The 15,094-nt window shown below is 49.6% G+C and overlaps 1 protein-coding gene across 1 annotated transcript in view; it reads left to right on the plus strand.

Annotated features, from left to right (window-relative positions):
* Nucleotides 1-4,354: 4,354 nt before the first annotated feature.
* Nucleotides 4,355-15,094, plus strand: part of RIMS3 (regulating synaptic membrane exocytosis 3) — a 42,146-nt gene continuing 31,406 nt past the window's right edge. Inside the window, exon 1 of the mRNA XM_044998137.1 lies at nucleotides 4,355-4,402. The gene's annotated coding sequence lies outside the window, so the exon portion shown is untranslated. The remainder of the gene's footprint in view (nucleotides 4,403-15,094) is intronic.

The raw sequence follows: 15,094 nt of genomic DNA on the forward strand, positions 1-15,094 counted from the left end.
TGCCAGGAGAGAGAAGTGAAGCAACACCATCTACCAGATAGTAACTGTGTCTCCAACCCCAAGAGTTCACAAGTCATGAGTTCTCCCCCGCCCCCAAGTCATGATGGGCTTAACAAGCATGAGATTTGATTCATTTTAGGATCTTTATATCTGCTCTCTGGTTTTGAGCTTTTAGGGGGGTGTCACATTTTTAAGCTTTTCACTGCAACCAGCAGGTAGATTCTCACATAACATGACTCCAGGAGTTGGCACTTCAGGAAACACCCCCAGTATCACAAGACTTGGGATAAAATCATAGGCACTGGCAAGACTAACAATAGGCAAGTTTAGCTACTTTATCATAATACCTTTGCATCTAATTTGTTATTATTCTGCTCTTTCATTTAGTCCCTACTTCAGCCAGTGCCATGTGCTTTCCCAGTGCAGTCCTCAGTTTAAGTGATCCAAGAAAAATCCATTGGGTTGCTCCTAATTCCCTTGGGCAATACCATTCCAACGGCTCATAGAGCTCAATTGCCAGGGAGCATTCCATAATATTCTGTTTAAATGATCCTTCAGCTGACTTTAGTCCCGTCCTACTCCTTGTTACATGAAGTGGCAGGATGTCCTGCTTGGGCATAGTTGGAGAAACAGCTTCTGGATGTTGAGAGCAGCTGTTTTTTGGGTCCACCCAGGGGAGAAGCTACACTCAGCCCTGCATAAACAGGGCATTCGAGAGGCTGAAAGACAAAGCCTGGGTATACGCCGGCATTACCTGTATTTCAGCACGGCTGAAGAGCGGGTTGTGACTAAGTCCTGTTATCGTGGTTTATTCTTGTATTTGTGGATAGAATATTAGTAATTGGTGCTTTTGCCTGGGTGGCAGCATGGGTCCCATGTGATCCGGCCACAACCAGGGCTATTTTTGGTAGTGTGCATGGAGTGGGCTAACAGCAGCCCCAAATACTACTTGATATCGAGGCAGGGGAATCGAAAAGAAGGGAGATTTTTCTTTGCTAAGTTAGGAACAGGTTGGGGGGAAGAGTAAGGGAGCATTCATAAACAACCACTATGCTGCTTCTGTGGATTTTAGAGTCATCGTCTGGCCAACACCGATTTGAGGGAAAGCAAAAATCGGGAATGAGACTCCTGGGCTTGGATTCCCTGCCAGTCTAGTCGTGTTTCCAGCTGCCTCTCCCCTCCCTTTTCAGAAGTAAATTCTAACAACCCAATCAAGCATCCTCTGCCTAGTCCCTTGCACTGCAACATTTGGGATTAGCAACGGGCACCATCATTTGCATCCTCTCATTCAATTGGGTGGCACTCTTTGCATGATTTAGAGGCTACCCAATGAGATGGCAACATGCAAACTGCAGACTCGGCTCTTGTTTCTATGTCCAAAGTTTGATACCCCAGCAGAGCAGCACAACTGTCCCAGATTTAAGTTACTAAATAATTTCAGGTGGATTTTAAATGCTTCTTTTGGGGAAAGGTGCTTACTGAAACACAGGGCCAAAAATCTGCTGTCCTTTCTTAAGCTCCTATTGCAATTTTGCTCAAGAAATGACCCCCCCCACACACACACACCCTCTAGTTTTAGGTAGAAGCAGCCACTACAGCTTGTATGAGAGAAGATTTTCCATAAAACTTAAACTAAGGACCTGATCGAAACAAGTTTCATGCACCCAATTTGTGAGCAATTAAGTGTGCATGTCTGGTAATTGCACTTGCAAGTTTTTAAATTCATCTGCATTCAGTTATTCACCTTGTTGCACAGTTAATTGCTTGCTCAAGTTTGCTGAGCAATTGCTCATCTAACTTTAAAAAAAAAATCAGGTCTGAAGGTGTCCAAATGTGGTTTGTCGGACAGGGTTCTGGAAAACTCAAACCCATGTGGGCTCATGAGTTTTCACACAGAATCAGTGTTTCTTACCTTCTAATCTAAGCCATTCTTTACATCCCATTAAGAAATGGCAAGGATCACAGACTAATAGTTCTTAGAAGATATGTCTACACTGCAATTGAAAACCTGTGGCTGGCCTGTGCCAAGTGACCCGGGCTAAGAGGCTGTTTAATTACGATGTAGATGTCTAGGCTCAGGCTCCAGCTTGAACCCAAATGACTACACCACAGTTAAACAGCCCTTTAACCAAAGCCCCACGAGCCAGAGTCAGCAGGCATGGGCCAGCTGCTGGTGCCTACTTGCAGCGAAGACGTACCCAGCGCTTTCTATTTTCATTCAAATTCGGAGATTGGGTTTTCTCAGGGTTTGCACAATTCTGGTGCTCGGCGAGTGTTCTGGATTCCCCCCAGCTTCAGTGACCCCTATGGGCATTTTAGAACCCTGAAAAAAATCTGTTCCAAATTTTAGGATTTTTGTCCCAAGTCTCTTGCGTTGAGTCCTACAATCTGTCTGATCCATGGATGCTGAATTTACGCTCATGCTACAAAGGTCTCACCACTTACCTTGTCCAGTAAGGAGGGGACCAAACAAAAACCCACGATATGGATGTTGCAGTCCTCTGTGGGTAAATACTTAAATAGTCATTGGAAGGGAGGGAGAGCATGAGACAGATTCTGTAGTCCAGTGGTAAGGGCACCCCCCGCCCCCAGGAAGATAGGAGAGCCTGAGTCCAGTCCCTCTGCCCCAGCTACTCCTTCATTGTGTAGCCACAAGCTTCAAGAAGAGAGGCTGAGGGAGCCCTGCATCAGAACGTCCCACAGCTCAGTGCTCACCCCAGCCTCCTGAGAGGTAGGAGAGCTCTGTTCAAACCTTTTCTCCCCTCTCTGCCAGAGGGGGGAATTGAACCTGGGTCTCCCACATCCCAGGTGGGTGCGCTTACCACTGAGCTAAAAGTTATACGGTGGCCTTTTCCTCCTGCTGGATTTTGAAAGGACCCGATCCACTCGGTGGCCCCTGGGCACGCTAACTGGATCAGGCCCCACACGCAACTTGGGCATTTGTCTACCAATCTTCCCCAATTCGTGAATTGCCGTGGGGGAGATAGGTGCCCGGACACCTAGAGGGAGGCTGCAGTGCATGTGCCCAGAGGTAGGAACAAAGATGCCCAGGGAACCAATACTTAGCCGCTGAAGGGGGTCGGCGGGAGTTCTGTGGATTGCAGTGGAGCCAAAACTGGGACATAGGAACCCAAGTACCTTTGTGGATCTGGCTGTAGTCTGTCTCTCAGTTTCCATCTATCAAATGGGGTGTCTGTCTTGTCTATTTAGATGTAGAAGATCTTTGGGGCCAAGAATCTGTTATGTGTACATACAGCATCTAGCGCCATGGGCCCCGATCTCAGCTGGAGCTGGATAATTATTATTAAGAAGACAAGAGGCGCTCTAAAGCAAATGATGAGCTTTCTTATTCCTCACCCGTCCCAAGTAGCGATGGGCTTAATCTGCAGCAAGGGAGATTTTAGGGAAAAAAAACTTTCCAACTAGAAAGGTAGCTAAGCTCTGGAACAGGCGTCCAAGGGAGGTTTTGGAATCCCCCTCACTAGAGGTTTTTAAGAGCAGGCTGGACAAACACCTGTCAGGGATGGTCTAGGGTTTACCTGGCCCTGTCTCAGCGCAGGGGGTTGGACTCTGTGACCTCTCGAGGTCCCTTCCAGCCCCACATTTCTATGATTGTGCTTCTCCTAGGATCACCATCCACGCCCTTTGGTTCAGCTTTGCTTTCCTCTTATCGTGAATCAGGCATTCCAGCTCCAGCGCACCCCATCAGAGACGGAGGTCCTGAGCAGCAATATTCAGCTCAGGCTCCAGACTTCTCCCAAGTTTATGGGAACTGGCTCCGACTCTTTCACATGTCCCCATTATAAAACGTTAAGGGCTGGGGGGGGGGGAAGGGGGTCAGAATCCAGGTTTGCCAAAGATTGGGAGTATTTGGCTATGAGCCCCATCCCTAGTTACACTGTTGTGCTATTACAGACCCCAGACAATGTCTTTGCATCCTGACGGGAGTGAGGGAGAGAAGTGGGAGCCCAAACCATGGAATACGGAGGAGAGGGAGGGAAGAGATGACATGGTACAGAACCATCCTCTTCCCCCCCCGCACCAAATAAATATTGCTTGCAAAATAACTGTGACGACTGCTCCTCACATGCCTTGCATCTCACTTCTGAATTTCTTCCCTACCCCTGCTTTTGGCTGTGAGGAGAATTGGGTCAGGGAGGTAACCATGGAGATGCTTAAGCAAAGAGTCTACAGCTCCGCTCCTGTCTCTCTCCAGAAACCTTTAAAGATTAACTAGATTGTTGTCTCCTCACACCAGGGATGGGATTTTGGGTTTGAATCATTTGGGGCAGATTTTATTTTTTGGGGAGGGGGAGAAGAGGTGGGGTGTGTTTTGGAGAAGCAGCAGGGGTGTCTTTTATTCCTGTTATACCTGGACGCTGTTGTCGGACTCCTCTATTTGGTAAGATGCATCATTTTCTTATTACCCCTTTTCCTTAAAGGTGTGGGCACGGGAGGAAGGAGAGTGGGGAGTAAGAGCTCCGTTTCTCTTGTCAGGAGCATTTGCAGAGGTGAATATTTAATCAAATGCAACAGGGAATTAATTTTTCCAGACAATTGTGCCTTTGCATGTTGTGCATCTGCTAAAGCACATACAGGGATATTTCTTTCGCTCTCTCTGTGGGTCGGTGTGTGTTTCTATTCAAGCGACAGATCAGCAGGAGAAATGCTACTAACGTGACATGTTTCTCTCATTTTGATTGCCCTTATTTGATTTCCTGCTATTCCATATGTCCTGAAGCGATTTTTGCCAACAAAAGCCTTAGCACTGATTCCAGTCTGTGCAGAGAAATGGAGCTCGTTTACTGGAGAACTTCTCAAAATGCTTCATGGGTTTTTTTTAACTGTAAGAATGGTGAAGGTCACTGATAAGCAACTGGATTAGGTTTTACAAGCCTGGTATCCATCTCCTCTCTTTTCTTCTCCCACCCGCCACTGTCTTAGGGCAGCGATTCATGGCAGAGAAGGAAGGAAGCTTTCATGTAATCTAATCACTGATTGAGCATTGCAGTAATTTACTCTAAGAATGTTTAGTATTTTGCAATAAAATACAAATAGGAGGGAGAAAGGGAAGTGGAAATTGCCTTGCAACCTCCTGCTTGGTTAAAGTGAGTGTGTGTGTGGGAGGGGGGGGGCGCGCAAACCCCACAAGTGCTGCAGATTTTGGACCAAGGCTATTCTTGTGGTAATATGTTACATTTGACAGGTTGGTACCAGTCAGAGCCTATGGCTTTTGTGTATGCTCCCCAGCTACTCAGGATATGTTCTGTAACCAAGCTTGTCTTGGTACAGCAGACAGCACGTCCTTCCAGTTCCCACCCTGGACTCCCCGTTCTCCGAGGGAGCCATAAGCAGATGGGGAGAATGGAGAGGTAAAATTAAGGACAGGGTAACGAATACCCTTCCCCTCAGCTCAGCGATACAAGAGCATGCTTGCCTTGTCCTTTGGCACGGATTATTCTGTGTGTGCTGTATTGAAAGCGATCCTATTAGCGCTGTGCTATAATGATCTAATTTGTTACCACTGGAGCTTAGCAGTTCTCAGTGGTGGAGGAAAAGCAGCATAGAGAAAACAGCAGCAGGATCCTCTGGTTTTCTGGCTTTATACTGTAACTACAAAGGATACGTAGCTTTTTGGCTGCAGTTCTCTTAGGGATGATGAAATGGAGGTAAAGGGGAACCTTAGAACCCCCTCATTTATCTTCTGGACTTCGGGGTGCCCCTCTCAAATGACATTAAAAATGACACCTGGTGTGTGTACACGTGCGTGTGCAAAAGTGAGGGTGTTGCCCTTGTTAAATTCCAATTGGGGGATTGTATTCTGCCTTCCCCAGTTCTCTGCTGCAGTATTAGTTCAATACCGTATTGTTTACTTCCGGTCCTAACTGTGGTCCCAATCCAGCAAAGGCTCACACGTATGCGTAACTTGAAGTACGTGAGTAGTTCCCATTGAAGTCTTGGCAGGACCGGGGCCTGGTTTTTGTCATGTTGCTCCTGGGTGCTGTTAAACAGCTGTTGTGCTCCACACCAGAAGCAGTTGCATCTCAGTGGTAGGCAAAGTGATCCATATTTTATAGGAATTTGCGATCGTGAGATTTATATACACTCGATTTATAAGTCAGGAGTTTGTTCTCGCTTGCCACTAAACAGAAACAGTCTCATATTTTCAGAAAAATTCAAGCTCTTCCAACCCACTACATGGGAACACTTCCATGCGACTGGAGCTAGGCATCGCTTCTGTTGTGCATTATTGGTTTCAGTTTTACAGATGGGGAAATCAAGGCACAGAAAGGGGAAGCAACATGCCAAAGGCAACAGAGGGAGCCAATGTTGACACTGGGATCAGAGCACTGGCCTCCTGGTGCTTTAACCACACAACTGAAGTGCCTCCCTGTTCTAGGAACATCATTACTGAGAACTATTTGGATTGCTGTAGCCCAGGGGTGGGCAAACTTTTTGGCTCGAGGGCCACATTGGGGTTGCAAAACTGTATGGAGGGCCAGGTAGGGAAGGCTGTGCCTCCCCAAACAGCCTGGCTCTCACCCCCTATCCGCCCCCTCCCACTTCCTGCCCCCTGACTGCCCCCCCTCAGAACCTCTGACCCATCCAGCCCCCCTGCTTTGTCCCCTAACTGCCCCCCCGGGACCCCACCCCTTATCCAACCCCCCTCCTCCCAGTCCCCTGACTGCCTTCCTCACCCCTATCCACACCCCCATTCCCGATCCCCTGACCGCCCCTGCAAGCCTCAGCCATGCTGCCTGACCGGAACTGGACACGCTGCCCGGCAGGAGCACGCAACCCCACCTCCCGGAGCGCTGCCCGCATGGTGGCGTGGCTGCAAGGGAGGGGCCAGGGGCTAGCCTCCCAGGCCAGGAGCTCAGAGGCCGGGCAGGGTGGCCCGTGGGCTGTAGTTTGCCCACCTCTGCTGGAGCCCCAGACCCCATGGTGCTGGGGCCGTACAAACCCACAACAAAAGGATTGTCCCTGCCCCCAGAGAGCTTAGGGTGATTCTCCCAGAGCAATGGTAGAAGCCCTGTCACTGGTAAATTACAGCCTGCCTCAGTCTGGGTGATTGGTGGAGCCGCGTTAGAGATTGGTGAGTGTTTGGACATCCGAGGCTTCCGAGTGAAAATATCTGCCCATCCCCAACATGTTACATAGGTCAGCACGAATGATCGCTCACCTAAAATGTCCCATCAAGAAGTGAGTTGTTCTCCTATGGAAAAATGTCTGCCATCCAGGTATGGACGGAGAAACAATGCCATTCGGTGTTTGTACAGGGCCTAGCACAATGGTGTCCTGGTGGTCCATGACTAGGGCTCGTAGGGGCTACAATAATACAAACCATTAATAACAATAATAGTGCCGTGTGACTGCAGTAGACACCCACACATCTGGCCTATCCATTAACAGATGACTGAAGAGAATAGTTTGTGAACAGTCTCTGGGGTGAAAATTCTTGATAAAAATTACATTAGTGACTAATGAACAGTCTGAAGAAGATCAGCATCAATTCACTAAGGAAAAAGTGAGGAGGAGGCAAAATGAACAACAAATATTTATCGTGCCGGACCCAGCAAAACACTTAAGCATGTGCTTAACTCTAAGCACAGGATGCACCCCAGTGACCGCATTGGAGCTACTCCCCATGTCGAAAACGAAGCCCACAGTTAAGTGCAGTGCTGGGTGGGAGCCTTCACAAAGAATTGAACCAGCTCTACTCAAGGCATTTAAATCCCTAAGCCGGCGGGCAACAACGCCCTGGGGAATGGGCCAGCTTGGCCACCGGTCTCGTCCATCTCCGATTTCTATGCTCCAGTAAAGTGAAGGGTTTGTAAACCCACAGAGCAGGGCAAGGGGAGCCCATCAGGACCCAGCCATCCCACTACCCTGTTTAACATGGGTGATACACCACCCGATTTCAGCCACGATCCATTGTGTTCCTTCAGCATGGCCAGGAAAAGAGGCCATCTGCAAAGCAGCCACTGCCCCCCCGAGAGGGAAGTAACGACTCAGCAGCAGCACCTGACAGCCTTGAAGGTTCCTGAATTGTAGATTTCCTTCCCTGCCAGCAGCTGGTGCCCCCTCCCCCCCAGAACCCCAGCTAGGGAGGTGTCGGGACACAGGCACAGGGCAGCGAGGGTGACCAGGTGTCAGAGCAGATCCTCGCCATGTAGGTTTCAAAGGGATGGGAAGCTAAGGTGGAACCCTCAAAAAACAATCAAGGTTGTGGCCATTCCAGGCTGCCTGGCAGCCAGAGTCTCTGCATGTCGGGCACAGAAACCCAGGCCCAGGCAAAGGAGAAAGCAGAGCTGATGGAAGTCTGCGCTGGCGCCAGACAGGTAAAGGGCTCCCACATCTGCTGAATTAACGTGCAGAGAAGAGACAAAGCCGGTCTGGAGGGCTGCGGTCTGGGCAGTCTCCCAATCAAGTCAGTTCTCAAATAAGTAGCGCCATGGGTTGGATTCTGCTGTTGCCTACACCAGTAGATTTACCCGAGAGTTACACCTGTATAGTAGGGAGGACTTTGGCTCTCTAGTTTGCACATACAAAGTACCTTTTACCCATCTTATCTGAAAGAGCTTTGCAAAGGAGCACCACTATTTTACCAGGGGAGAGGGGGACGGAGGCACAGAGAGGTAAAGTGACTTGCTCCAGATCACATGGTGAGTCAGTGGCAGAGTTGGGGATAGAGCCCAGCCCTTTGCTCTGGCCAGTGTCTGTGCTGGCTTCTCTGTTTCCATATCGGGTATTGCCTGGAAGTTTGAAGGGATTTTTGACCGAGAAATTGTAAGTCAGACGTTTATGAGCAGCAGCTTGTTTTTTCAAGGGTCTTGAGCATGGTCACTTCAGTGTCGTCCTCTCCTTTGTCACATCTGAAGGCTTATTGATAGTAACCCCTTGCAATGGTAGAGCAACTGTCTTCTGAGGATCTCAAAGCACTTTGCAAACCTTCCGCTCAGAATCAGGATGGGAAATATCTTTAGTAACATTTGCGTGTACAGTTGTTGCTAGAGCTGAATGAATAATTGATTCAGGGATCAAACCATGGAAATCTGGGGGGGAAATGCTTTGGTTTGAACTGAAACTGATGGGTTTTTTCGGTTTTTCTTTTTTCTCTCCAAATTGAAAAATAAAAATCATTTTGGGTCAACTGAACCATGTTATTAGACACAAAATGAATCTCTCATTTGGAGTCATTTTCAGCTGATTCATCCCTCTTTTTAGCGAGCTAACTTTCTAAATGAAATGCTGCTTTGAAATGAAAAATCATTTCAAAATGGCAACATGAATGGTTTAAACTTTGCCTGAAACTACTCACCAAATGCAGAGACTGTCCTAGATTGAGACACAACTTGGATATGGGGAAGGGGGGGCCAGAGACAGGGTTGAGTCAAGGAGGGTGCCCAGGTCACGGGCCTGTCCATAGTTTTACCTGGAGCTCATCTTGCAGCTTGTCTAGGAACTAATAAAGTAACGGGAGCGCCTTGGCATAAAGGGGAGGGAGAATCTGGCGCAGGAGCAATAAACGTCATGGCCATTGTTGAGTCTCAGGGCTTTGAGGTGCAGAGGGTCTAGTGACCTGAGAGCTGGCCCTAAATAAAAGGATGGGAATGAAGCTGAGCCTGGGAGAAGGAGATGGAGAGGATCGGGAAGTGCAATAGGCAGCACCAGCAGCGGCGGTGCACACGGGAGGGAGCTTACGCAGGGTCTTGAAAAGGAAGTGGAGTAACTCCATCCATGGGAGGAGATGGGGATCCAGGGCAGGACTCCGCTGGGGCAGAGGGCAGGCTCAGAAACGGACCTTTGTATAAGCGTTTTGGGTAGGATGGAGGGGCGGGAAGGCCAGGAGATGAGCCTGAACACACTTGCTCATTTTGTGCCAGCTGAGGTACTTCCAGTAAAAAGGGACCTCTCGTTTGTGATGGTCCGTGGTAGCTCCCAGAAGCTGCACCCTAGTGCAGCAGTTCTCAGCTTTTCCTCATCCCAGGATCCTTTGTTACAATCAGAGTTTCAGGACCACTCTCCCAGGACCAAAGAAAGGGAGGTTGAGAGCCCATATCCTCTGCCACTTACTAGCTACAGACCTGATCCAAAGCCCGTGGAAGTCACCAGAAAGACATCCGCCAATTTCAGCGGGCTCTGGCTCTGGCCTGCCCTTCATCTGTAAGGTCAGAAGATGTAAAAGTTATATTACAGGGCACTTGTAAAACTGACATTTTTATTTGAAAGACCTCATTTGGAGCACTTGGTTCTCCTTCAATTTTACCCCGGTGCTAAATATTGCTTTGGCAATTATGGTCTGCTTAGCAAACAGCACCCCTGCCATGCTCATCTGTAGAGAAGGAGAGGAAAAGCGATTTGCTAACCTGTTTTTGTGTGTGTGTCTAATGGTGGGTTAATAGTCCGATTCACTGCCAAATCTGCTAGTTGGCAGCTCAGGGCTCCTTTTAAAAACAGGAGTCAGGAAGGTTATACTTATCCAAATTTCCCTGGGGTTGGCGGAGTCTTGGAGCTGAGCAAACACCTTTTTAGTGGTATTTGCATTTGTTTAAACTCTATACAAAACTTCTATACAAATCCTGTGTTTAGAAAGCGTCTCACCACAAGTCTAACAGGGAGGTGATATCCCAACAAAGGAGCCTGCTGAGTCAGAACCCACAGCTCTAGTCCCACCTCCGATACAGATGACCTTACCTGCCATTTGCCTCAGTTTCCCCAAACAGGAAAATGAAGATGATCCTTATCTCACAGGGTGGGGTGAGGATGAGCTGACTAATGGTTTTGAAGCACTATTGAGATTCTCAAATGGAATTTGCCTATCAGAGGGCTAATAAAGAATAATTACTTAATTGGAGACAGAAGCGCATCCTGGCTCTGCCACTGATGTACTGTATGTCCATGGACAAGTCACTGGCCCTCTCTGTGCTTCTGTTTCCCTTCCTACCCTTTGTCTTTAGGTTGCATGTTTGGGGCAGGCAGTGCCTCTCACTACATGTTTGCACAGTGGGCCCTGCTGTTCAGACAGGTACAATAAGAAGAGTAGGCCCCTGCCCCAACAAACAGGCTCTAGTTCCAATGCCATTTGCTGTGCAAGTTGTGTCTCCTGTTGGCATAACAGCCGGACGCCCAGGGCTAGGGTCCAGTCTCAGCTACCTCCGATTTATCCTAGTGGTGTTTACTCTGGAGTTGCGACCAAGAGCAGAATTTGGTGCCCAGTCTAAACTCCCTATGGCACCTCTCAAAAAAGAAAATAAAATGAACGTTCTTTGACATTAATAACCACAGCTGGGCAGTACCCGAGTCTCCCATCTCTCCACTGATCCAGCATTGCAAGCAGCAGAGCAATCCCCGAGGACCATGAGCAGGCATAGAGTCAGTACTTGCTTAGAGCTACCGAATGAAACACCAGCACTGCTTCCTGAGCAGCTGGGCAGGGCAGAGACAATGAGAAATCTCTCACCCATGTATTGGCCAAGCCTGCGTCTGCTATACACCCCCAAAGGAGAGAGGCAGTATCTCTTTTAAGTATAAGATAGAATGGCTAATTCTGTGTCATTTTAACAAGGTTTGACTTTATTTTTTTACTGTAATATATTTGTTGGCTTGGAATTCACATTTCTAAATGCCATCATTAGCCCTAGCAGCTGACACAAGGGAGCCCTACCAGCTGACACAAGGGAGGTCCTTAGTTTGTAGTAAGGACAGAGGACGCGCAGATACCTGGATGCCATGGTGACGAGCAGGTGCTAAGAAACTAGGCGGCTGAAGTCAATAGGGGCTCAACTCTTGTGAAAAATCAGGGCCTAGGACTCTAAATTTGGGCTCTCGAAAGGAGGCTGGGATTAAGTGACTTGCCCAAGGCCATGCAAAGAGTCAGTGGCAAAGCTGGGAGCAGCACCCAGCTCTCCCCCGGGCCTTAACCACATGCCTCTTCCATGAAGACACGTCTTCTGCCAGCCCTACTGACTTCAGTGTGGTCGCATGGGGCTACCGGAGGGCAGAACTGGGCCTGTGCAGGGGACAACTCAATTTGGGCTTGGAGGGCTAAACTCCCACAATAGATCCTGGAGGTCAACACACCAGATTCGGCTGACATGGATGAGGCCAGAAAAACGCTGTTAGCCCTAATGGCCAGGTGTCTGGCCCCTGGATGAGAAACCCATCGACTTTCCTTCCCCTGCCCCCGTGCTTGAATCTTCAAGCCGTCACGTAAAGGCCCCTCGGGAAGAGCCTTTATTACTTGCTGTAAGCGCCATGGGGCAGGAACGGGCTCTGTTCTGTGTCGGACTCTGAACAGCGCCTGGCACAGTGAGGTCCTGGGCCATGACCGAGGCTCCTAGGAAGGTGGCAGCAGGCAGGTGTGGCGAGGGACTGGCAGAAAGCTCCCCCCAACACACGCACTGCATGTGAAATCTCTTCAGCACAGAGCTTGGAGATCCTGTGACACCGAGTCCGCAGCTGGGGGAGAGAGGCAGTTTACGTGACCGCATTCCTCTTCTGCTTGTGTTTAAGGCACGCGGCCGGCACCACTTCCCAAGCAAACCCTTTAATCTCCTTCCCACACCTACTGGAAGGGCAGCAGGCTGGGGGTGGAAAGTAGCCGCCTGAAGGTAAATATTGAAATGCTGCCCTGCTCCAGGAGCGGGCTCTAATTAGTGATATTATGACTAATCGCTCGGCTTGTCTGTGAACCTATTTACATCCCTTTATAATTGATAAATGTGTGAGTTCAGGCAGAGCGGCGTGACAGCCCAGCCCCACCAGCCCAGCTCCCGGTAAGGTCTCATTAGCCCGGCAGGCAGACGCAGGGAGCACCAGCAGGGTCGCCCCTCTCCACTGCCACCCACGCACTTCAGGCTCTGCACGAGGAGGAGCCAGGCAGGCGTGGAAGCGTCTTTATTTGCCGGGATGGAGACCTGCGTCCTTGCAGCACCTATGTCACAAGCGAGCCAGGTGGCTGCGAGGGGAGGCGCAAAGGCCCAGAGCCGGGCGGGGGGGTAGGGGGGGCGGTTTGAAGCGTTTTGTGCGGAGCGACACGTGCTCAAAGCTTGCAGCCCGGATTGGGCCCTGCAGGCGAGGTAGGCCGGGGAATGTCCGCCTCCGTGGCTTTGAGGATCGCGCTGGGGCTGAGGTGGGAGAGGGGCATCCGGCTGCCTTTCCGAGGCAGCAGTGCACACACCCGGAGGCGGAAACTTCGGTACCTAGGGGAACTTTGAGAGCGGAAATGTAAGCGCTGAATGAGTTTAGGCACCAGTTATGTGGAAGCTTTGTGGATCCCAATGGCACCCAAATCTCAGACTTAGGTGCCTAAGTGGATCTGGGCCCAAGAATCTCTCTGAAGCAGCATTTCTGAACAACTGGTCCACGGACCGGCGCCAATCCCTGAGATCGCCCTGACACAGTTTAGGAAGGCAGCAAGCTGCCCCCTGGTACTGAAAGGTTGAGAAACGCTGACCTAAAATATTTACCTGGCTCCCATGCCCACAGTATCTGGGCACCTCGCCCTCTTCATTGGATTTATCCTCTATGCCTCTGGAGAAGGGAAGCAATACTATACTAGTACAGATGGGGAAACTGAGGCACAGAACGGCTAAGTGACTTGGCCAAGTCCGTGGCAGAGCTGGGAATTTAACCAAGGTCTTCCCAAGTCCTAGGCTTGTGCCCTAGCCTCTGGACCATCCTGTGTCTATTACAGTAGAACCTACAGGCCCCAAATGAGATTGGGAGCCCACTGGGGTGCGCACAGATCAATCGCAAGAGACTTTTCCTGCCCCAAACAGCACAAACTGTACAGGCTGGACAGCTGTGGGGTGAGAGGGGAAACTGAGGCACGGAAAAGGGAAGTGATGTGCCTAAGGCCACCCAGCAGATCAGTGGCAGGGCTGGGCACAGAAATCCTGTCTCTAGTCTGCTGTCCTCAGCCCTGCACTGTGCTGCCACATCAGTCAGCTATAAAACCCACAGGACCATTATGTGGGGTGTAAACTGGTGCAGTCAGTTGTCAATGGCTGAGGCAGAGATTTCTGAGGCATTAGGGGATTTGGATGCTCTGTTCCCATTAACTGTAATGGTGAATGGATGTCTAAGTGCTTTCATGCAGCTTTGAAATGCTGTTCTCTGAATTCCCTCCAGTTTGTCAGGCTCCTGGTCAATGAGGTGCCCAGGACCCAGCAGGTGCAGCTGTGCCTGTGCCAAATGCAGGGGGCTGGAGCGTTCCCTCTGCTGGGATTTTGCCTTTTCACATGTGCAGCCCAAAGGATCATCAGCTTGTAATGCTGCATATCCCGTTGCAAATGAGGATCTGAAGTGCAGACTCTTGCTCTCACCTCGGAATCTAATGGCCAAGAGAGCCCTGGGTATCTCCCTTCTATTAAATAGGGGATTTTACCCCAGAGGTAGCATATACTGCACTGCAGACAATGCACTTCCAGATGTGTAATTAACAGTGAGAAATCATGGGCCAGATCCTCCGCTGGTTTCACTCCAGCTAGGCCAGTTTACCTCAATGGAACAAGGCCAGTCGACACTAACTGAGGGTTGTGGGCATCATTTTGGCAAACCCACTGGCAATGCTCAGTTATGTAGCAGAGATGGGGTGGGGAGATGGTGCAAAGCAGAACTGTTTACTCAATCTCTGAGCCTGGATAAATTGGAATAAATTTGGATAATTTGGCACCTGGATCTGGAGGGGGGTGGGGGGGGCAGGGTGGTTTGTTTGCTTCTGAGTTTGTCCTGTAAAGTAAGTGTCTAATCCGACCACAATACAGGTCTGCTGAGGGTCTGGTCCATTTATTCACGGACTATGTAACTGGGATTAATAGGCCCCCAGTATATAGGAGATAAAGTAATTAGAGGGTGTAAATTGAAGCAAGATTGTTACTTTAAATTTAAACCTTTCCCCAGCCCCAGGCACAGAAATAATTAAAATCCCTAACTGCTGCTTCGCCCTTGCCCTGCACCTGGTCTCATCATTCACACCAGCACAAAGCGGGGCGAAGCCCCAGGCACGCTGGTTTGGTAGCATTTTACCCCCATGGATATAAATGCCAACACAAGGTGCAGGGCACTAGTGAATCAGTCCGTGGAGTCC

The sequence above is a fragment of the Mauremys mutica genome, chromosome 23, assembly GCF_020497125.1.
Source record: "Mauremys mutica isolate MM-2020 ecotype Southern chromosome 23, ASM2049712v1, whole genome shotgun sequence".
In the NCBI taxonomy this organism is placed as follows: domain Eukaryota; kingdom Metazoa; phylum Chordata; order Testudines; family Geoemydidae; genus Mauremys; species Mauremys mutica.